Raw genomic sequence first — 26385 nt, forward strand, 5'->3', positions numbered from 1 at the left:
AAACTATCCTCCTCTATTAGATCTAAAACATTTCAGTTGTCTTCCTATTTCATTTTCAACTCTTGCCTTGTACCATTTGAACATTTGAAAAGCTTCTGATTTTTCTTTTAAAAACATAACTAACATCATCCTTGAGTAATCATCCACAAATAATATGAAATATTTATCACCATAATAACTTTGAACTTTCATAGGACCACAAAGATCAGTGTGCACAAGATCTAAAATTCCTTTAGAAGTGTAGGACTTACTTGTAAAACTTGACCTTGTCATCTTACCCATTTGGCATCCTCAACATATTTCATTCACAGGTTTTTCCAAGCTCGGTAGACCTCTTACTCGGTGCTTCTTGCTTATTTCGATCAGGTTATCAAAATTTACATGACAAAACCTTTTATGCCATAACCAAGTATCATCTATTTTAGCATATAGACTATTGTTCTAAGTTGAGTCAAGATGAAATGTATTACCTTTTGTTTGTGTCCTGATAGCAGCTAGCTTTCCATGTTTGTCATGAACTTTGACACATCCCTTTTGAAATTCTATTCGGTATCTTGTATTGTTTAGCTGTGCTACACTCAACAAATTGTATTTCAAACCTTCAACCTAGTATACATCATCACATTTAGCATTGTCAAGAAGTGTTATGGATCCTTTACCTCGTACTGGACATGATGCATCATTACCAAATCTTACATAAGCTCCATCATAATCTTCTAATTTAACAAACTTGTGTTTATCACCTGTCATGTGATGTGAGCATCCACTATCTATGATCCAAGAACCGTTAGTCTTTATGTGAGATATTAAAGCTTTTTCTTCGTACCTTTCTTCATCTGATCCATCTTTGATAGCCACATAAACAACTTCTTCTGTTTCAATTTCATCATATTTATCATCATTGGATTCCTCATCAACTATTAGGCATGTCTTTCTATCTCTTCTTCTGAAGTCTCATTGTCCTCTGTAATGATTATCTTTTCGTCTGTCATCTCGGTATTCTCTCTTTTTAGTATAATCTTTGTCAAGACAATTAGAAGCCATATATCCTATTCTATCACAATTGAAACATTTCAAAGGTAGCTTTCCTTTATACTTACCTTTGCCTCTTGGTAACCTTCTGGCCAATAGTGCTTCAAATTCTTCTTGCTTTCTGATTTCCTCATATAGTTTGTGTACCTCTTCCATGTTTTTGTGAAATCTTTCACTTGCTCCATTGTGATTTTCTTCAGTATACTTCTACATTCTATCATTGTAATCATCAGATTCACCAATATGAAGAGAACTGAATGCAGATTCAACTTTATTTACTGAAGACCCACTGTTATCAAAATTACTTAACTCAAATGCATGTAGCTTACCGATAGTAGCATCTAAAGAAACTGGCATGTTAGGTACAGACCTCAATTCATTGATTGTAGAGACTCGGATTACATAAGCAGGTAGAAGTGTTCTAAGCAACTTACTTATTACATCCTTTTCTTCAATAGTTCCTCCTGCTCCTTTGATTTGATTCATAGTTTCCTTTAACCTTGTACTGTACTAAGTTATGTTCTCACCTTCATTCATTCTCATAGATTCCAGTTGTCCTCTTAGACTATCCACTTTTTCTCTTTGAACATGTTCATCACCACCATACACAGATATGAGCTTATTCCACATCGCCTTAGCATCACTACAACCTTCTAGGTCATTAAACTCTGAGTCAGTCAATGCAGATGTTATTTCAATCATTGCTTGAATATGTTCTTGCTTTGCCTTTATCTCTTCCATTGTCATTGGGAAGGTGCTCGGTGCAATGTAATCATTCTCCAGATAATATATAGGATATTCTCCAATTCCTGATAGGTGCAGCTTCATCCTTTTTTGCCATGTAGAGAAACTTGACTTGTTCAGCTTCAATGCATCCCTCTTATACATCTTTGGATCTTTGCCTCAAGTGCCTTTAAACTTTTCATCTAGAGTCCAAAGCTCTGATACCAATTGTTAATAAGATGAGAGGGGGGGTTGAATCATACAAACTTAATCTTCAACATATTAAATAGATTCAACCTTGGTAGCCTTATTAGATATATGTAATCAAAACTGTAAAATATGCAAACTCATGACCAAATAACATCACAACACATATAACACCAGATTTAACATGGAAACCCAAATAGGGAAAAACCACTGTGGGATTTCAGACCCACTAAGAAATATATCCTTCTAGAGTATGCTCGGTTAAAAGCAAATCCTGTGAAAGATTACAAATAGATTGCTAGATGTGACCTGGCTAAGGGATTTCCCTCAAATTTGTTAGGATCTTCACTTAATTAGAAGTGACCTTGTCAAAGGATTTCAAACACTCAATCAGAATGTCACCTTAATAGAGGATTTACAAATAAGACTGTTAAGTCCACTTGGTTAAGAGATTTTCTGTCACTTACAAAATAAACAACAGTAATAAAATATATCTGCAACTTTACATCTAAAATGTTAAAGCAGATTTTATGTGCTCAATATACTAAAGATAATCTTGTCATAAGATCTATCTAATCTCTTTGCTAGGCTTCTTAATCTGTTCTTCAATCAAATCTTCAAGCTTTTGTGCTCGGTAATCACCTCTATAGCATCACTGTGCATACATTTGCCCGCATGTATTGTTCATCAACAGTTCCTTATTTATGAACAATTCCAAACCGCTTAATCTCCTTGATCACATTTCCCATGATCAATCTTAGCCATTAGCTCAACAAACTTGACTAGGTTCTTTGCTTCCTTCGATCTGGAAAATGTTTAACCTTGCCTTGGAACTTGCATTCTTTCCTTGGAACTTGTGCTAGGTTATTGCGGTTCAATCTGCATTGTAGATCTTCCTCTTGATTTTCCATTGTCGTAGATCTTTAACAAACTTCATACATGGCATACCAATCATTTACAAATCTCCAGCTCATTAGCATCCTTCATTTAATAATGCTTTTCTTCATCCTATGTGATGTATCATAGCTTGGTTGTTACTAGATAAATACTAAACTTCACTCGGTAGACATTCTGTCTTCTTTAACTGACATTGATAACCTTAGGGTTTACCGACTAGGTACCTTAGGGTTTACCGACTAGGTTCTTTGCTCGGTGACATAGTATAGTATTAACCTTACAATCAACAACATATGTAGGATATCAAAACAATCTAAACAACATGATCTCATCATTGTCTAACTCGGTAATAGTTGCCCATTGAATAACTTATTTCTCCCCTTCATTATCACATTCTTTCTGTGTCACTTACTGACCTCTTTATACTCATCAAATCATACTTCTTAAGATATGGCAACATCATACTGAGTCAAAAAATCAATTTCTTGACATCAATGACAAAATAATATTATTAAGATAGTAAACATCCTTAATCAGTTATATCCATAATCATCAACAACCTTCTCAATATCCTCATTGAAATGCCAACAATCTCTCATTGTAATTGGAATGCCAACAAATTTTCTCTTCTTACTCTATAATTTTCTTCTCTAACTCCAAAAAACAATTTGATGCTCCTATCAGATTGTTAGCGATATTGTTTATCTTCTCTTGTGCTTTGCTAATCTATTTGTCAAGATCCTTTGTTAATATATTCGTTTTGCAAGTATCCCTGTACAATTTCTTGAAGTCAAAAATAATTTCACTGAGTTCCGGTAAAAGAGTATCCATGTCCCCTTTGTTCTTATTCACAATTTCCACAAAGAATTTCTCTTTCTCTTTTATCATTTTTTCCTTAAATGTATCCTCATTTATTTGATCAATGGTGATTAGGTTACCAATGATGAACTTAGACAATATGTCTAGTTGTCCTAAAGAATCTTTATTATCAACTGTGCACTTTGGTGCAATCAATTTAAGAATTGGTATTATATCATCAATAGCCTTATAGGCTTGTGCATTGCAATCCATGATCTTCTTTATTGAATGTAACAAGACCTTTGTTACATTAGTAGGTCTAAATTCTGCCATAGTTATACCAGATGTTTGTCCAACAGTCTTTAAAATAGCCATACTACCGGTTGTGATAATTTCCTTGCTTGGTTCGACCTCTGGTAGGTCTGTCTGTGTTTGCATTTCTACAAACAAAGGTTTATGCTTTTCAGTTTGGGCTGGTGGCACTGTCTCTGTCTAAACCTTTGCTTCAACCTCTACCTATTCTACTTTCTCCAATTTAGTCTCAAAAGGTTTCTCTAAGATTTCATCTGCGAGTTTCTCAGATGTTATCTTAGTTTGTACCTCTGAACTTTCTTTAGCCAGTTCTTCAAATGTTTTATTGGTTGTATCTATCGATTTCTCAGTAGTATCTTCTGTCGGTTGCTCTGCCTGTGAAGGTTTCTCTATGTTCAAATCAACCTCTATAGCTAGTGAATCAGTAGTCACATCTTTCTCCTTATCCTTAGTGGTTTCTCTGTCAACCACAACATTTACTTCTTGAGTGTCTACATTAACTATATACAAAATTTCTGATTCAGGATTTGTATCCTCTATCGGAGTCTCCATACTCTCTGTGGTCGGTTGTCTGTCAGTAGTGTCTACCGGTGGAGTGTCTGAAAGAGGTGGGGCCATATTTTTGGTTATTTTTAGGCTTGGTGTTCCACCTACCTTACCTTTCCCCTTATCATTTTCCTTTTGATATACTTTGATAGTTTTAGGCCTAAGTAATTCTTCCTCTTTCTCTTTTTCCACAAAGAATATATCCCATCCATTTGTTGTTTCTTTAGATACTTCATTTACTTTGGCAGCCATTAGTGCTACATGCTAGTGAGCAGTGGAAAATACTGTCCAGTTTGCCTCACTGATTAATTTGTCTATTTCATTAGGTGAGTTAATTGGATGCACTGCCAGTAATTTTTCAATCTTAATCTTTTTATCCAATTCAACAATAGCTAATCTTCTAGCTTCGAATCTCCTATACAAGTCATTTGGAATTTCATCAACAACTTCCATTAAGAATTTCTTGTATATGTCTAAGTGTAGAATTACACTATACTCTATACTTTCCTTATCATCAGCTAATAGTGTATTGTATATTTTATTTATGTTCTTCAGCTTACCATCCTTTGTGATTTCACTAAGAAGTTTGTCTAGAGGATTAATAGTCTATTTTGTCTTCTTCTTCTTAGGAGTCATTTTATTTGTCGGAGGGCTTACTGTTTGTTGCTTCTGTCTTGTCCTTTTTGGTGTAGGAGAGGGTACCGGTGAGGGTTTTGTTTTCCTTTCAACCCTTTTAAATACTGCGGGTATGTCACTCTCAGAAGAAGTTCCAACAGGTGAAAGATGAGTTTCCGGTTGAGGTGCTTCCAACTCACTTTCACTTATACCAGTTTTCCTCAGAACATCTTCCCTGATTGCCTTTTCCTATCGGGTTCCTTTTCTTACAGTTGCCTCAACCTTCTTAAAATTTTTCTAGATTGAATTTGACTCTCTATTGTTTCTGCACTACCAAATACTTTCTCTTCCAGTTCCTTAGGAGCATCAAGGAGGGTTTTTGCATAAGTTTCAATAATGTTGTCATCTATCTCATAGCCTATTTCAGTTACCCAAATAGTTCTAGGGATAACTGCCTCCATCCAGATTTCTTTCTGATACTTATCCACAATAGCTTGTGATAGTCTTACTGTAGATTTCATTCAAGCCTTCAGTGCTTGAAAATACTCATTTAGGTTCTTCTCCTTGTTCTCTCCCATATTATTCAATAGGTCTGACAGTTGTTTTCCTACCAGTATGTCAAAACCAAAATTTCTAGCACCAATACGAGGAACTTGTTTGGTTATATACAACATTAGACACACAAGTAAGTTTCCTAATCTGAATGTTCCTTTCTTATCTTTTTTAATCTTTCCCAAATTGTCTATCAACTCATCTTTAAGCCATTCACATACATCTATCCTTGTATTATCATTTACCATATCATAGGAACTCTTGATACATAGGCTAGAGACTTAGTTTAACCTATTTGCATGTGTAGCCTTATAACCTAAGATCATAATGATAAATTTGGCATTTATATCCTTCAGATCATTTACCCTTAGAGATCTCTTATCAAATGTTGCACTAGTTAGATTTATCATTGTGTCATTTGAGACCTTCTTTGTTTTGTCTAGTCTGTTATCGGTGAAGGGTAACCCTGCTACATCCTTTACTACTTATTTTGTGATTTTATGAACTGAGTCCAACCAGAAAAATTCACCATGTACTCTGCTTAACACTATCCTTATGATATCCCTGGGAAAATTTGGGATACTAAGAATTTTAGTGAAACCTAGGGTTTCTATTAACTTATGTTCAGTTTTAACATTTCCTGAATCATCACAAATCATAGACTTATACATATTCTTAATTTCCTCATCACCTAGTTCATCAATATGACAATGTATATACATCCTAGGGTCTTCAGCATATACTACTCCCTTAGGTATTTGAGAAAATGCACCTAAGCTATCATCTTTCTTCGCAATTTCAAGAACTAACTCGAATACAAGTCTAGGGCACTTAATAAATTCAACAACAATAGGGTTTGCAATAAATTCAGGAGTGGATGAAGATGCCATAGCTATAAATACCTCAATCTACTTTAGGTATGAATGATTTGATGGATTGCTTCACTTCTTCACTTGGAATACCTTCACTCGGGAATTTTCGTGCTCTCGAAGATTTGAATGCTCGATGAAATGAAAATGGAGCCAAAACACTTTCTTTATAATGTTATTTTCTCCAACTACCACATTTAATGCTTGCCAGTTAAGTCATAACTTAACTCATCTGCCGATATAGAAGTAATTTCAACTTCTCACCATTAACCGAGGGAATTATAGCATGTTTTTCAATTTGTTTCTAAACCGCCAAAGAATTTTCTTCAGTTAGATAAAGAGTCTCCTACCGGTGGAGTGTTACTCTATTCTGTCGGTGGAGGAGTATTCCCATCAATATTTTGATCTGACTTTTTGATCCATTGTTTTAAGAACTCTTTTTTTACCTATTCAACCTTTTCTTTACCCTTCAAACTAGGACCTTTGTTATTTGCTAGTGATGACTTGCTTCTACAAAATTTAGCAATATGTCTAATCTTGTTACAAGCATAACAAGTCACGTTGTTCTTCTGAATAGCTTTCCCATATCCTGTGTCAGTTTGTGTTATGCGTTTATTAGATAAGTGTCCAAATCTTCCACAAATATAACATTTTACATTCATTCTACAATTCTCTGAATTATGACCAACTTTGTTGCATTTAGAGAATTTACCGGTGAGTGTATTAGTGTTTTGATAATTTCTAGATCTACACTGATTTTCTCTATGACCATACTTGTTATAGTTAAAGAATTTTCCATTAAATTTGTAAGCATTGGGTTGTCTTACTGGTTTTCTATGATCATGATTGTTTGCAGTGCCAAAGCTTTCACCAACTTCAAAACCAAGGCCATTTGTATCACCATTAGGTTTTTGATTCTTCAACATGTCACCAAGTTCTTCTAAGCTTTTCTTGAATTTCTCCTTGTGTTGATTTGCAGCAACTAGTTCTCTTTCCAAGATTCCTTTCTGCCTCATGAGTTCATTTGTGTTATTTTGTGCATGCATCTGATCTATCTTTAACATATCATTTTCATAACTAAGTCTTGTGTTTTCATTTGCAACATCAATCAGTCTTCTAGTTAAGTCTTGTTCATTTTTCTTTCTATCTTCAATTTCTTTACAAAATCTCATGGTCATATCCTAGATCTCATTCTTTGTTGTAGTGTTCTCTTGTTTTAGCTTGTTCACCAGATCACTAAGAGTTTCCTTTTCATCATTCTCATTTTGCATCTTTTCACAAAGTTCTCTTCACTTGTTTCTTGCAATAGTAAGATTTTCTTGAAGTGCTTGAATAATATCATGTGCAGCCTTTAGATCATCTTCAAGTTTGATATTCTTCAACTTTTCTGCATCATAGTCTGAAAGAGTTGTTTCTAATTGCTTCATCAAGTTTTCCATCTCTTCCAGTGTCAAGATCTTCCTCAAGCTGTTAGGCTTTGAAAATAGAGGACCAAGCTTTGATACCAATTGTTAGAATTCCCAAAGATACTGAGAGGGGGGGATGAATCAGTATCTTACCGGTATATAAATTTACTATCTTAATACATGAAAAGCATATCAAAACGGTGTACCGGTAAACTAAAATCAATGAAACAATCAAGAATAATAACCACAACATAAAGAGCACACCATAACACAATATTTTAATGAGGAAACCCAGTGTGGGAAAAACCTCAGTGGGATTTGTGACCCACAATATTCGCTTACTGGGCAATAAGTGAATATTACTCTTACAATAGGGGCTTGCACATGTAGGAAGGCCAATTGCCTAGAGTTCACTGCTCAGATACAAAAGGAAGTCACACTGACTTACAAAAATGGATTATGCAAATCCAATATCTTGTACTGCTTTAGATTAGCATCTGCTATGCCAAATTCAGTACCGGTTTAAGCTCTTCTACAATATAAACCCTTAACCAATAATTTGCATATTAGGTCTGCATATTATCTTTCATACTTTGCATCCTATATCTCTCTCCAAAATGATCTACAATGATCTCATACATATATGAGTCATATTACAACTCATCATGTCGGCTTACAATGATTTTACAATTAACTACAAAATACATTATAAACAAAATTGAAGTCAGCCAAGGTGTCAGTATCGTTCCTTTCACTGCCCATGTTCTGTATGTCAGTGTAGAGTCAATCTATCGATGTTGGTGCCAGTATCTTTCTCTTGCCGGTGTCATATGATTGCAAGGTTGCCATCAATGACAAAACCTTCAATCACCTACAATTTTGCATTGGAGTGTGCATTTCCCAATAGGATTGCCAGATGCTAGATCATAAGGAGTATAGAATTTCTTAGTTAACTCCCAAATCTCTTTCCAAATACATCTCAAATGAGTCTCCATTCGAATCTTACATACTCTATAATTTGTTGAATCAAGCTTAGGAGTTTCTCTTCGGAAAACAACTACAAATGAATTATAAGATGTCATAGGATTTTCCTCAATTGGTTAAGCTTCTACAAAGAGGACCACACTCTGATACCAATTGTTAGAATAATCAGTGGACAACTTAGAGGGGGGGTGAATCAGTTGTCAACATATTATGAAACTTTAAGAACACAAAAACTTTTACTAGAATGTATAAACCAAATACCAAATTAGTAGATATAGCAATTAAGTACAAACATAAATCAAAGAACAATTACCATCCATCCATAATACATAGCACCAAGATTTGTATGTGGAAAACCCGGTAAAGGGAAAAAACAAGGTGGGAAGCCTACCCATAGTTAGATAATACTTCTACAGTAAGTATGTGAATACAATAAGAGGGGCCTACACATGTAGGAAGGCAAAAAACAAAGAGCTTACTACTCATCATAAAAGACTCTGCAATGACTACAAAGAAATCGAGACTACAATACGGAAAGATGAGTGAACTGCAAAAGTAGCATCTTCTGTGGCTGAATACAATTCTGGTTAAGCTCAACACCAAAGGTCTAAAACCTCTTTCACAAACCCAATTTGATCACCTATGATTGACCAAAACCTCTGCATATGATTACAATCTTATTCACACATAGATTATCCCTTTACCATTCATAACCATGATCTACAAAGAGATCTTACATCATATATATACCAACCTAGGACCTAAACAATTAGGTTGGTCACCTAAAAGATGATACAATAAATTCATTACATAAAATCACAATCCAGGTCAGCCTAAGACCAAAACAACATGAATAAAATCAATAAATCTAGCCAGTAATGCATCAGGAGCATCAACCAACACATTACACAAACCGGTCCATAACCTAGCAAAATAAGACCAGACCTAAAAAAGTCTCCATAAACCAAATCCAACACCACCGATCAGCTGGAACATGAACAAGACATCAATAGCATCCCATGAACCATCTAGAAGCCACACCAACACCGCTTAACAAGTGTATCAAAAGATCTTCAACAAAGATTCATCGATAGAACTCTTATTGGTAACCAAAAGGCTTACTAGAATAAATAATACCTTCCAAATCATCAAGTCTCGAACCAATTGAATGTGATATGCATCAGGAACACATGAATGACCAATCCAAACCAATTCCACAAACTAGAGCATACCGTAGAAGAGTCTCTAGATTAACATCATAATCCATCCACTCTACCGGAAGTTGGTCAACATCAAAACATCTAGTGTTGAGATTAATGACAAACATCAATGCAACACAATCAATTCCTCCAAATTACCAACACACCCCCCTTAAGTGCAACTTAGGGGAATGCACACTCAAACTAATAATGCAAGATGGGTCTTAGCTACTAGGCTATTATAGGCACCCATGTACAAATACAATGCAATCTCTCACAAATGGTGAAAGAGAGAAAAAAACTAGTTAGAAAAAAGTCCCCCCAAAATAGAGATGAAAACACACAATGCTATCAATGAAGAATGAGGAGAACAAAAATTCATTTGAGAAAAAATCCCCCATAAGAGAGAAGAAGAAAGACAATAAAGCCCCTCTTAATGTAGAATTGCTTGCAATGATTCTCTAAGATGTTGAACAAAATTCCTCCCTATTAGGAAGAAATAGAACCAATCTTACACCAGGAATGTCAAAAGTGTGGCAAATCCAGGTACTAAAGTTGATGAAGAATGATTGATGAATTACTTGCTACAAAAAAATGAAGATCAGACATGGAGACAACCTATATAAGCATCATCTAGATACTCAAACTACATACATTCTCATCTGAGACATATACTATCTCACAAGATAGTTCCTAATCTATCGAGTATAAAGTACAAATAACTGTGGCACTTGATATCTGTTGGTTAACAAATTTGCCTTTCCTTTAATATTTATATATTTTAAAATGGTGAGTCATGCGTACCCTTCATGAAAAAGAAAATGAACCAATAGTTGGGTGAACCAAGTTTCGGTTTACCCTATACATAAGAGTGCATCTCCTCGCAAAATATTCAATGAATTTTTATTCAAATAACTCAGAAATAAACACACTTTTCACCAAAAAGCAAGAAAGGCTTTCACATTCATTTGTCAACACAAAAGAATGCTACAAGATGATTATCAATAAATGTAAAGCTCACAGACTTTACTCCTACACATATCCATTCAATATAAAAACTTATTCCACCAAGACTACTCATTGTAGCATAAATGTTGATCGATACTAGCTCATACCTCAGAGCACAAGGGGGATTAGAATCATTTAAACAATAATGTAGCACTTTAAAAAAAAAAAGGATCAATGAAATAAAATATTCTACACATAAGCCTACATCCCAACAAAGATTTCTCTATCTTTAAAACACCCAGATTTGAAGATAGTATCAAAATATCATTCCATTCACATACCAAAAATTTCTACACTGAAATTCAAAGAAAATTTAGTTTGTTCCTTTAAATCAAAGTTTTTCGGACCTTAAAAAAAGCTTTCTTAATTAAATTTATAGCCTCCAAGCCAATAGTTTGTTTGAAAATAACCCTAAACTCTTAAACTCTACCCTAGAGTTAAAAAGAAACTATTTGCTTTGAATTGGATAAAACTTAAATGAACAACAACCCCAAATAGGATGACAGTTCATCCATAAGCCAATCAAGACTCCATCATGGAAGAAGAGACTATTGATTTGTCCTATTTTATCATGGCAACACACACATTTCACCACTCCATATTTGTTGTTGAGAATTCACAATAACATTATAGTGTGGGAGTCCAATGTGTATGATGCACTTCTTCCAAACTTCTTTGTCCATGTTCACTTGGATAAATTTCATTTTATGCTCTTCCAAGTGATTGAAGTAGACTGCTAACATGGATTCTATCCTTGCCACTTTGTAAAATTCATCTGTAGTTAGAGACTTTGTCTCCTTTATAAGCCACACCCTTTCTTTAAAGGTTTTGACCATATCCGTCACTGGTTCAATAGTATATCCATCCTCCTTCAAGAGTTGGATTTCGATGCATTTTAGATCTTTCTGCATCGTATCAGTTACTTATTTTAATCCTTTTAGTAGCTTGATAGATTCTTCATGACCCTATTTAGTGATAGAATTTCTCCATTTGACATTGTTCCTTGAAACATACAACACGTTGTCATCCAATTTTTCCATTGGCTTCCCAGTTAGGCATTTCATAACACCAAATTTTGTACATCATTCATCTACGCCAAGACTACTACCCATTTAGTTCTTTCTTTTTCGCATGTGGTAGCTTCCAGTTCTAGCTCTTTACTCACATTTATGGCATTATCATATACCTTGATCAAGCTAGCAATATAGTTTGTGCCCTGCTGCACTATAGAATCAAGCCACTCATCAAATACTTCAGCTATCATGCGGCTTCTATGAACTTAATCTAATAGTTTTTGATTCACTAGTGATTTGGGATCAAAGGACAATGTCATCTATGTCAGGGGCTGAGGACTTGGGTCATGTATGGCGTTAATATACTCTTCCATCTGGGTAACAACTTGTTTTCACTCTCGTTTATGCTTCTCAACTTTTCAAGTCCTGGATATCATTCTCTTTATAGAGGATTCCAAATTTTTGGCATCTACAACCCTTGAAGCAACTCCCAGATCGATATTCTCAACCATAGAATCATTCTTAGTGGATTTTTTTGGATCTCTCTCTTAGATGGGCTTAGCTACTTTTGCTACCCAATGACTTGTTTCATCATCAACTTCCATTGCTGCTTGTGTTTTGAGCTTCTTGGGTTTAGATATTTTCCCAAGGCACTTGCTTACCACATCCTCCATGGGAATTGTAATAAAGAAAATACTATGTTTCTTCCCAATTGAAGCTCCAAGTGATCCAGAGAGGCTTGAAGCTTGATCCAATACACCTTCTTGAGTGACTTGTCTTACTCAACCCTTCAACTACTCAAGCCCTTCTAATGGTACTTAGTAGGAGGTTTTTTCTACTGAGACCTCCAAGGTCTAAAACACTATGGCTTGCCTCCAAGGTATAACCACTGGTCTTAGACAAATAACTCCTCCTATTGAGGTTGCCACCTCAATCACACACACACACCACTCCAAGGATCCAACCACTCTTGCATGGATCATAAAATGCAAGCACTTTCAATGGACCCAAAATGCATCTAAAAAGTATCTTTGCATTCTTTTGAGGATTTTAGCATCACCAAACCCATTGCTATGGTTTCCTAACCTTTCTAGATCTCTACCGGGCTTAAATAGGCTTAATTGAATTAGCCCTCCCTTGGCGGTTTTAGGGAATTAGTTTGCAAACTTACAAAACAAGGATAGAAATAAAATATGGATTTGAGTACCCTTTTCATATTTATAGACAATACTGAAAATGTGCATCTGGGTTATCCGTACGAATAGGGTTCCCAATACTGCACTAATTTCAATGGTTTAGGCCTCACTGGTTGACTTGGAAAGAAGGTTCTGAAACTCTTCACCAGTCAAAATACCTACTAAAAAAAATTAGGAATTCTTCAATAGAATAATCAGGGATTTCCAACCATATGACACTTTGTCCTACACCAATCCTCATATGCTCTTAAAACACACTTCTTATGTTGTCCTAACTCACCTACTTCTAGCAGTGAACCTAGGGCTTCATTGTATCTCCTACCAAAGGACCTGGAAAACCAAAAATCCTATCCTAAAACTATATACAGATCCTAACCTATAATTCTTATTGATTTCTATAGGTTCCATCAATGAATGCTTAGGTTAGAGCCATTTTTGCTCATAAACCCGACTTGCAACGGTTTTACACCAAGTTGCAAAGAATAGATGATATCTTTGCAACTATAGACAATCAAACCTGAAAATATAACTTAATGTAAAAAAAAATCAATGAAAACTCATGCCCTGCAATGAGTTTGTACAATCAATTTTGTACTGGACCGTACCAAGCAATGAAAACAAGAGAAAACTATCAAAAATAGTGAAAGGCAAGATTGCTTCAAAATACAAAAAATTGATCTTCCATTCCCAATACTCTAACTTGTACAATGAAGGGAATTTTGGATTTTATGTTGTTATATCAGTTGGTTCAATGAACTTTTTAACGCCATCTACCAGAAAATGTAACTTTTGCAAAAATTGCAAAATGTTGCTCAACAACTTTTAACATCTTTTGACTCCTAAGATCCAACTTTGCATTCTAATGCTTTTCAAGACTCCTGATGGTCCTCAAACACTTGAGAAGACCTAAACACAAAAAAATAGACCCCTATTACATGATAACATTCATTTGGAGTGCTACTCTTATGATCTACCCAAGCATCTCACTTCTCAAGCTGACAGCATGTTGAACACAAATAACTCAAACCAAAACTTGGACAACTCAACCATGGCTCTACTAAGTCCCAAAAGGTTCTTCCATTATTACATCAAAAAGAAAACACACAAAACTTGAATGAAAACAAAATTGCATGATAGGAGTGCTAGGTTCCCTACACCATACTCCCCTGGGATAAAGAACTCAAGTCCCTTGAGTTAAGAGGTCTGCAATCTCCACTCCATACTTAAGTATATCTGATTCTGACATCCACATATATCTGAATTAGGTATCCCTTCCCAGTTGAAAAGATAATTCTTGTAGACTCCTTTCCCTATCTTCTTCACTACCTTGGTGTCCAAGATACTCTAAAACTTAACCAGATGGCTTGGTGGAAAATCACTCACCCAATCTTCATGAACCAGTGATGGCATGTCCATCTAATTTGTTGGTGATTCTTCCTTGTATGGATAGAGATCACATACATTGAATATCAGAGATATACCCAAGGTGGGAGGAAGTTCAACTTCATATGCATTATGTCCATACTTGTGCACCACCTTGAGAGGTCCAATTTTCTTCATCATGAGCTTGATAGGCTGTCCTTTTGGAAGTCTCTCCTTCCTTAGGTATTCTAACACTAAGTCTCCCACTTTAAATTGTACATTCCTCCTTGTTTTATCATCTTGAACCTTATACTGCTCAAACTTTTGTTGTAAGGACTTCCTTACCTTATCATGCACTTATTTAATACCTTCTACAAAATTCTCCCCTTGTGCACTCTTAGGTGCCATTGAACTGAGATCTCTGAGCTCTAATATGCCCCTAGGATGAAATCCATACACTATCTCAAAGGGACTTTTACCTATACTTCGGTTCACTGAGTTATTGTATGCATATTATGCCTGACCGAGTACTAAATCCCAATTTTGCCCATGTTGTTTTGTAAGACATCTGAGCAAGTTACCCAATGACTAGTTGACTACCTCTATCTGATCATCTGATTGAGCATGATAGGCAAATGAAAAGGATAACTTGGTGCCCATATTTCTCCAAAGTGTCCTCCAAAAGTAGCTCAAAAACTTCACATCTCTATCACTAACAATGCTGATTGGAAGACCATGAATTCTGACTATCTCCTTGAAGAAGAGGCCTGCAATATAGGTGACATCATTGGCGCTCTTGCAAGGTATAAAATATGCCATTTTTCTGAACCTATCTACCACCGCATACACACTATCAAATCCCCTTGGGGTCCTAGGCAATCGTAACACAAAATCCATACTCAAACATTCCCAAGGCCTCTAAGGGATGACCAAGGGTTGATATAGACCTGCATTACTTGATGATCCTTTTGCTCTTTGGCAGATTGTACATTTCTCTATAAACCTTCTCACTTCTGATTGCAACTCTGGCCAATAATAAAACCTACCAACCTTCTCCAAAGTCTTATCTATGCCAAAATGACCTCCTAAACCTCCTTGATGCTTCTCTTGGATAATATTTTGCCTCATAGAACATTGAGGTATGCAAAGAAGATGACCTTTGAACATCAAACCCTCCTGTATCATGTATTCTGAATAAGAGACATGTGAGGTGTTAAAAAAATCAGAACAAACACTATATATCTCTGCAAAATCCTTATCATCCTTGTACAGGTCTTTTAACTCAGTCAAACCCACACTTTGCAATTGTATCTCCTGCATAGTCATGACCCTCCTACTTAGTGCATCAAATACCTTGTTGGCTGTCCATTTCATGTGTTTGATAGTGAATGTATAGGATTGTAGGTATTCTACCCACTTTAGGTGTCTTTAGTTCAACTTCTCTTGCCCATTGAGGAAACTAAGGGCATGGTTGTTAGTGAAGACTACAAATTCTTTGAGTAGCAAGTATTGACGCCACTTCTTCAATTCTTGTACCATTGCATATAACTTGAAGTCATATGTGGAGTACCCTTTTTTAGCTTCATTTAACTTCTCTAAGAATAAAGCTATTGGATTACCCTCTTGGCTTAAAAATGCCCATATTGCCCTTTGGCTAGCATCACATTCTACTATAAACAACTGATTGAAATCAGGCAATCTAAGGGTTGGCAGCTCTTCTATCTTGTCTTTCAACAATTCAAACCCCTTATTGGCTTCCTTAGTCCACTTAAAGTGACACTTAATCCCTCCTTTAATGGTTTTGAGTATAGCAGCACAAACATGGCTAAAGTTTCTCACGAACTTCCTATAAAAAGATGTCATTCCATGAAAAATCATAACATCACTTATGCCCCTATGGATAGGCCAATTAAGTATTGCTTCTACCTTACTTGGATCCATCTTTAAACATCCTTGAGAAATAGCAAAACCAAGGTATACAAGCTTTGTTTTCAAAAACTCACATTTTTCAAGGTTAATCTTGAGTTGATCCTCCTTCAACTTCTTCAAGACCATCTCAGTATGCTTCAGGTGTTCCTCCTTAGACCTAGTGAAGATTAAAATGTCATCAAGATACACAATAACAAATCTACATACCAAAAACTCAACTAAGACTTCATTCATGAGCCTTTGGAAGGTACTAGGTGCATTGGTGAGGCCAAATGGCATCACCAACCACTCATATAGGCTTGCATTGGTTATAAATATTGTATTCCATTCATTTCCAGGTCTGATTCTGATTTGATGATAACCAGACTTCAAGTTCACCTTTCTAAAGTAGCTTGCACCTCCTAGATTTTCCAATAGGTCCTCAATCCTTGGGATGGGAAACTGGTACCTTATAGTAATTTTATTGATTTCTCTTGAGTCAATGCACATTCTCCATTTGCCTCCATTTTTAGGTACTAACACCATAGGAACATCACATGGACTCAAACTCTCTTTAATAAATCCTTTGTCTAAGAGTTCTTGCACTTGTTTGGCGATCTCTTCATTTTGACTAGGTGTCATTTTATAGGCAGCTTTGTGAGGTAGATTGGCCCCTGGTATTAAGTCTATTTGATGGTTTACATCTCTCGTTGAAGGCAAAGAATCAAGCATGTCATCTCCTATTACTTTTGCATATTGTTTGAGTAGACCTTGCACCTATTGAGGCACTTCACTCATTGGATCTGCCTTAGCTTCATCTTTAGGCTTCAACACAATAGCATGGCCTTGATGACCTTATTTCTTTAATACTTTGAGAAACTATTTACCTCTCATTAGCATCACACTTGATCCTATTTTCTTTTCCTCCTCTGGATCAGGTAGTGGATGCATTTGGTACTTCTTCCAATTCTTGGTGATAAGATAGTTGTTCCTTTCTCCATCATGACTAGCTCTCACATCATATTGCCATGGACGGACCAACAATGAATGAAAAGCATCCATAGGCAATATGTCACATAAATTTTTTTCCTTATACTCACTAATTTCTAAGTCCACCCATGCTTGTTCATCAACCAAGACATGTTGACCCCGGTTGAGCCATGAAACCTTGTAAGGAGTGATATGAGGTCATCTTTTCAGTTTGAGTTTGTCCACCATTTCAACTAAGATAATGTTCTTAGTAGAACCTAAATCTAAAATCACCTTACAAATTTTCCCACGTGACTTACAAGTGGTCCTAAACAAACTTTTCCTCTATGGTGGCTCTTGAGCTTGGGGTATCTTGAGCATTGTTCTCCTCATCATCAAATTTTCTCTATCTGTCACTAGCCCTACCTTGCTGATTGAAGAAGTCACACTCTAAGTGTCCTCCTCTTGCACCAATTGAGTCCTTCTTTCACCCATGTAAGATATTGATGAACTTGAGGCTTTTCCTAGGCACTTACTCATGGTATGCCCAACTTGATTGTAATGATAACACCTACTGTTGAAGACTGTATTTCCTCTTCCCAAGTTTCTAAACATGCCCCTAAAATTTCTCCTTCCTTTATAGGATCCTCCAAATGTTCCTCTCTGAGAGTCCCAACTATCTTCTTGGATTTGCTTCTCTTCATTTCTTGATGATTTCCGCCCTCTACCAAGGGTTCCTCTACCTCTGAAATTCTTACCTCCTCTATGTTTCTATTTTTGTTCACTTCTCTTGATCTTTTCCTCTACCCTTAAGGCCAACTGAAAACACTTATGGATAGTGTCTAGTGTGAGGATACTTATCTCATCTTTTATGTTTTGTCTAAGGCCATTCATGTACCTGGCCAAGTTCTCCACTTCATTCTCATGCTTTCTAGCCCTCAAACTGAGTTTGTGGAATTCCTCAATGTATGCATTGACATCTAACTCCTTTTGTTTCAGATTTTGTAGTCTCTTATGGATTTCAACTTCATAATCCCCTAGAAGGAATTGAGCCTTAAGTCTGATCTTCATATGCTCCCATGAAGTTATCTTCTTCTAACCTTCTTTCATCATATTCCACCAAACTAATGTTGATCCTCTCAATCTTGATTTGGCCACATTTACTCTTTTCTCCTCTACTACCTCTTTATAATCAAAATTATTATTTAGTGCCTCTATCCAATCTACCAACTCTTCTCCATTGAGGTTTCCTCCATAGGTGGGTAATCCATCCAAGTTGTATTTGGAAATGGATTTGACTGCATCCAAGAATAGCTTTTGGTCTTGAGGCATTGCTACTCCTATTGGTTCCTCTCCATCTTCCACTTCTTCATCAGTCTCATCACCCCATTCTATCTTAACCTTCCCCTTCTCCTTCTTAGCCTCTTTGGTTCCTCTATTTCCTTCTGCATCCTTCAATCCTTCTATCATCTCTACCACCAACTTCCAGATGGCTTTAGGAGTCATTGCCTGTGGAGTCAATTAACTTTCTTTTGATTCTTCACAATCTAACATACACCAAATATTTCAAAGAATGGATGTGATGCCACTCTGATGCAGAGAGTCTTGAAGCTTGATCCAATACACCTTCTTGAGTGACTTGTCTTACTCAACCCTTCAACTACTCAATACCTTCCAATGGCACTTAGTAGGGGGTTTTTTCTATTGAGAGCTCCAAGATCTGAACCATTGTGGCTTGCCTCCAAGGTATAACATTTGGTCATAGACAATTAACTCCTCCTATTGAGGTTGCCACCTCAATCACAGACCCACCACTCCTGCAAGGATCACAACACACAACCACTTTCAATGGACCCATAATGCATCTACAAAGTATCTTTGAAGTCTCTTGAGGCTTTTAGCATCACCAAACCCATCACTATGGTTTCCTAACTTTTCTAGATCTCCCCCGGGCTCAAATAGGCCTAACTAAATTAGCCCTCCCTTGGCATTTTAGGGACTTAGTTTGAAAACTTCCTAAACTATTGACATATGCATACTCTAATGAGAAATTGTAGGTGATTGAAGGTTTTGTCATTGATGGCAACCTTGCAATCCTATGGCACCGACAAGACATCACACTGACACTAGCAAGATCAGACTCTACACCGGCACTCAGACCACCGGCACTAGCACAGAAAAGAAACATATCGGCATAGAGGCCGACAGGATTTTTGTCATAATATATTTTGTTTATTACTGTAAAAACTTTAGAAGCCAACTTGGTAACATTTTAAAATGACTCATATATATAAGAGATCATTATAGAACAATTAGGTAAGCATGATGGAATGTAATCAAGCGAAATAAGGTAGACCTATTATGCAAATTATAGGTTAAGCATTTATGTAAGAAATAGAGTAGAAACCGGTACTGGATCTGGCATAGTAGATGCTATTTTGAAGCAGTACAAGACAATGGATTTATATAATCCAATTTTGTAAGTCAGTGAGACTTCCTATTTTGTATTTGAGCAGTGAGCTCTAGGCACATGGCCTTCCTGCATGTGCGGGCCCCTCTTGTAGCAGTAATATTCTCTTATTGGTCAGTAAGAAAATATTGTGGGTCACAAATCCCACTAAGGTTTTTCCCACACTAGGTTTCCTCGTTAAAATATTGTGTTATGGTGTGTTTCTTATGTGGTTGTTTTTAATTTTGTTCATTGCACTATTTCTTGCTTACCGGTACACTGTTATAATATGTTCTACATGTTTTAAGTTAAGAAACTCACATCACCAGTTAGATACTGATTCAACACCCCCCCCCCTTCTCAATATCTGTGGGAATCCTAACAATTGGTATCAGAGCTTGGTCCTCTATTTTTAGAAGCCTAACAACTTGAGGAAGATCTTGACACCAATAGAGATGGAAAATCTGATGAAGCAACTTGAAGCAGCTCTCTTAGACTATGATACAGAAAAATTGAAAAACATCAAACTTGAAGATGATCTAAAGGCACCTCAAGATATCATTCAAGCACTTCAAGAGAATTTTACCATTGCAAGGAACAAGAGAAGAGAACTTTGTGAAAAGATGTAAAGTGAAAATGATGAAAAAGAAACTCTTAATGATACAATAAGCAAACTGAAGCAAGAGAACATGGCAACAAAGAATGAGATGCAGGATATGACTATGAGATTTTGCAATGAAATTGAAGAGAGGAAGAAGAATGAAGAGGAATTGAATAGAAGACTGAATGATGTTGAAAATACAAGTACAAGACTTAGTTATGAAAATGACTTGTTGAAAATAGATCTGTTGCATACACAAATGACTCAAATGAACTCATGAGATAGAAAGAAATCTTAGAAAGAGAATTGGCTGCTGCAAATCAACACAAGGAGAAATTCAAGAAAAGCTCAGAAGAACTTAATGACATGATAAAGAATCAGAAACCAAATGGTGACAATAATGGTTTAGGCTTTGAAGTTGGTGAAAGCTCTGGTACTGCAAACACACACGATCACAACAAACCAGTAAGACAACCAAATGCTTATAAATTCAATGGAAAATGCTTTAATTGTAACAAGTATGGTCTTAGAGAAAATCAATGTAGATATAGAGATTATTAGAATACCAATACACCCATTGGTCAATGTTCAAAATGCAACAAAATTGGTCACAACTCTGAAAATTGCAGAATGAATGTGAGATGTTATGTTTGTGGAAGATTTAGACATCTATCAAATCAATGTAGAACACAAATAGGCATAGGATATGGAAAGGCTATTCAGAAAAATAATGTGACTTGTTATGCTTGTAACAAGATTGGGCCTATTGCAAAATTCTGCAGAAGTAAAGGATCACCGGTAGACAACAAAAATTCCAGTTTCAAAGGAAAAGAAAAAGTTGAAGAAGTTAAGCAAGAATTCTCAAAACAATGGATTAGGAAGATAGATCTAAATATTGTTGGGAATACTCCTCCACCGATAGAACCAATCAACACTTCATCGGCAGGACAGAGTAGTGCTCCACTAGCAGGACAGAGTAGCACTCTAGCGGCAAGAAGCTCTTCAACAAATTGAAGAAATTTTATTTGAGGGTTTGGCAATCAATGAGACATATGCTATTATTCCCTCGGTTAATGGTGAGAAGTTAGAAATTACTTCATTACCAGCAGACAATGTTAAGTGATTACTTAACCGCATGCATTAAATGTGGTAGTTGGCAAAGACTTTATAAATTTATGATTTTGGCTCCATTTCACTTCACTGCAAATTCAAACTTCCGAAGAGAGTGAAATCTCTAGAGCTAAGGAATTTTCGAGCAAAGAGGCAAAGAACTCTAGTAATCAAAGGTATTTATCATCATGGAATCCACCCTTGTACTTGAATATACAGCAAACCCTACTGTAGTCGAGGTTATAAAATGCCCTAGGCCCGTGTTTCAACTAGTTCCCGAGGTAGCAAAGAAAGATGACAATACAGGTTCTTTTTCCCAAATTCCAAAAGGAGTTGTTTATGCTGAAGATCCCAGAATATACATCCATTGCAACATATTGGAATTAGGAGATGAAGAAATCAAAACCATGTATAAATCTGTTATATGTGATGATTCCGGAAATGTAAAACCAGAACATAAAATTGTTGAAACCCTAGGATTTACTGAAATCCTCTGCATTCCTGAATTTCCCAAGGATGTGATTAGGATAGTTTTGAGTAGGGTACATGGTGAATTTTTTTGGTTAGATGCAATTCAAAAAATTACCAAGGAAGTTGTCATAGGGTTACCTTCTACTAGTAAAAGATCAAACAAGACTAAAAAGGTCTCAAACGACCTAGTAACTAAACTAACTAGTGCAACATCCGACAAAAGGTCCTTGAGAGTCAATGATGTAACCGACACAAATGTGAGATTCATCAGCATGATTTTAGGGTATAAGGCTACTGATGCAAATAGACTTAACTCAGTGTCCAGTTTATGCATAAAGAGTGCACATGATATGGTTAAGGACAATGTGAAGATTGATGTCTGTGAATGGTTAAAGGATGAGTTAATTGATAATCTAGGAAAAATCAAGAAGGATAAGAAAGGAACTTTTAGATTTGGTAATCTACGTGTATGCTTGATGCTACACATAACCAAATAGGTTCCTGGTATAGGCCATAAAGAGCTTGGATTTGATATACTAGTAGGGAAATAGTTGTCAGACCTACTCAACAATATGGGTGATAACAAGGAAAAGAATATCCATGACTATTTTCAAGCACTAAAGGCTAGGATGAACAAAAGAATCAGACTATCATAGGAAATAGTGAACAAATACAAAAAGGAAATATGTTTTGTGAAAAAAAAGGATGAGATCTGGATGGATGCAGTAATCCTAAGAACAGTTTGGGTTACTGAGATGGGTTATGAGACTGGTGATCATATCATTGAGACTTATGCAAAAGCCCTTCTGGAAGCACCCAAGGAACCAAAGGAAGAAGTATTTGGAAATGCTGAGACCATAAAGAGTCAAATTCAATCCAGAAAGATAGTAAAGAAAGTTGATGCAATCATGAGAAGAGGATCTAGGTAGGCAAAGGCTATTAAAGAAGATGTACTCAAGAAAACCGGCCAGTAGCAACTTCTTTAGAGAATGACATGCCAGCTACATTCAAATGAGTTGTAAGAAAAAGGGATCCTTCACCGGCATCCACCCCCTCACCTAGGAGAACTAGACAAAAACAACAGGTAGTAAGGTCACCGATAAAGAAGACAACACCAAAGAAAAAGCTAACACTAAAGAAGAAGAGGACTCAACAAAACTTGGCCCCTCTTGACAAATTATTGAATGAAATCATAGAGGAAGGGAAAGTAAAAAACATAGAGAAATTGTATGATACTTTGATAGTAGACGAAAAACAACAAGTGGAAAACAGTGTCATTTTGCACATGGACATGTATAAGAAATTCTTAATGCAAGTGGTAGATGAAATACCAGATGAATTATTTAGGAGATTAGAAGCAAGAAGACAAGCTATTGTAGAGCTTGATAAGAAAATTAAAATTGAAAAACTACTTGTTGTTTACCCAGTAAACTCACCCAAAGAAATAGATGATTTAATTGCAGAAGCCAACCAATCAGTATTCTCTACTGCACACTGGCATATTGGACTAATGGTAGGAAGAGTAAATGAGATAACAAAGGAAATAGAAAATGGATGGGATATATTCCTTATGGAGAAGGAAAAGCAAGAAGAGTATAGGAGACCAAATCCTATCAAAGTCTATCAAAAAGACAAAGATAAGGGTAAAGGAAAGGTTGGTGGACCTCCTGGCATCAAAATAAAAGATAACTTATCCCCACCGCCTCTGAGTACTCGACCGGTAAAGACTACTGAAGACCAACTAGCAAATGACAGTATGGATGTATCACAAGAGGATACAAATCATAAATCTGAGGTACTATACACAGTAAATGTTGATACTCAAAAGATCAACATTGTGGTAGACAAAGATACAACAGGTAAACAGAAATGGCTAGTGAGCCACCAGTAACTGACAAAGCTAATAACAGAGAAAAACTGACAGATGACTACACTGGTCCACAGGCAGAGACTCAGATAGAGATAGGTCAACAAATAGAGCAACAAGCAGAGCAATAGGCTCCAAAATAGGAACAGGAACAAATTCTTGTGGAAATAGTGCCACCGACAACTAGTGAACAAGGCAAACCACTGGTAAAAGAAATGGAAATAGAGACTGACCTACCAGAGGTCACTACTAGCAAGGATAATGCTCCCACTAATGAAATTTAGTGTGTTGGTTCCACTTTTATAGCATTCAAATCTACAAATGTAACTGAGGTACTTTTGGACTCCATCAAAAGGATGACTGATTGTAGTTCACAGGCTTAGAAAGCTATAGATGACACAATCCTAGTTTTGAAGACTATAGGTCCTAACTGTAACATAGACAATAAGGACTCTTTAAGCCAACTTGACACTTTGACTAAATACATCACTGAGAACACAGTGACTATTGAGCAAATAAAGGAGGAGGTACTTAAGGAGAAATTGGAAATTGAAAGACAAAAATTCTTTGAGGATGAAATAAATAAGTGTACAGGGCAATTTGACACACTTCTACCAAAACTGTGCAACTCACTAAAGGAATACAAAACTCTGTATAAAGACACTTGCAAGACAAACTTTTTGACAGTTGACATAGACAAGAAAATGAGCAAGATACAGGATGAAATGAATAAACTTGCTAACAATTTTGTTAAATCACCTGATACATTATCAATTTTTGAAACAAAGATAACAAGTTTTGAGGAAGATTTTCTTAAATTAGGAAGAGAAAAGGAGAGAATAGTAGATAAGGCAAAGAATCTAAGACTAAGATTGAGTCCAATATTGGACTATCTAGCATTCTTGAGAAAGGAAATATCTGAGACATTAGTACAGGGACAAACAACACCGACAGAGTATATGTAGCACCTCACCGGTACAATTCATAGAATAGAGGCAGAAATAAAGGATATCAAGAAGTTTTTGGAGAGTATAAACTTGATTTTGGTGGATCTTTTTCAATTGGTAACCAACCAGCTACAAGGGTAGAGTAGAAAACTACAACTCTATTGACACCTTGACAACCTTTGTCATTGATGCCAAAGGGGGAGTAGTAGTATGAGAAAATAACCGGTAGAAGACTTATCTACTTAGAGGGAGCTCTTATATGTTTTTGGTAACACATTTTTGGAAACCATTTTTAGATCACAAGTTTTGGATACACTTTTGAAATTTTCTCATGAGTGTTGCCATCAATGCCAAAGGGGGAGATTGTTGGCATATGCACACTCCAATGAGACATTGTACATGATTGAAGGTTTTGTCATTGATGGAAACCTTACAATCTTATGGCACTAGCAATACATCACACTAGCACTAGCAAGATCAGACTCTACACAGGCACTCAAACCACTAGCACCGACAGAGAAAAGAAGCATATCGGCACAGAGGCCGATAGGATTTTTGTTATAATATATTTTATTTATTATTGTAAAAACTTTAGAAGCCGACTTGGAAACATCGTAAAATGACTCATATATATAAGAGATCATTAATGAAAAATTAGGTAAGCATGATGGAATGTAATTAGGTGAAATAAGGTAGACCTATTACGTGAATTATAGGTTAAGGGTTTATGTAAGAAGCAGAGCAGAAACTGGTACTGGATCTGGCATAGTAGATGCTATTTTGACGCAGTACAAGACACTAGATTTATATAATCCAATTTTGTAAGTCAGTGAGACTTCCTATTTTGTATTTGAGTAGTGATCTCTAGGCACTTGGCCTTCTTGCATGTGCAGGGCCCTCTTGTAGCATTAATATTCTCTTATTGGCCAGTAAGCGAATATTGTGGGTCACAAATCCCACCGAGGTTTTTCCCACATCAGGTTTCCTCATTAAAATATTGTGTTATGGTGTGTTTCTTATGTGGTTGTTTTTAATTCTATTCATTGCACTATTTCTTGCTTACCGGTATATTATTAAAATATGTTCTACATGTTTTAAGTTAAGAAATTCACATCACCGGTTAGATACTGATTCACCCCCCCCTCTCTGTATCTGTGGGAATCCTAACATAAACAAGGCTAGAAATAAATTATGGATTTCAGTACCCTTTTCAGAGCTACAAACAATACTAAAAATGTGCATCTTTTTTATATGTATAAATAGGTTTCCCAATATTGCACTAATTTCAATGGTTTAGGCCTCACTGGTTGACTTGGAAAGAAGGTTCTGAAACTCTTCACTAAT

The sequence above is a fragment of the Cryptomeria japonica genome, chromosome 8 (assembly GCF_030272615.1).
Source record: "Cryptomeria japonica chromosome 8, Sugi_1.0, whole genome shotgun sequence".
Lineage (NCBI taxonomy): Eukaryota > Viridiplantae > Streptophyta > Pinopsida > Cupressales > Cupressaceae > Cryptomeria > Cryptomeria japonica.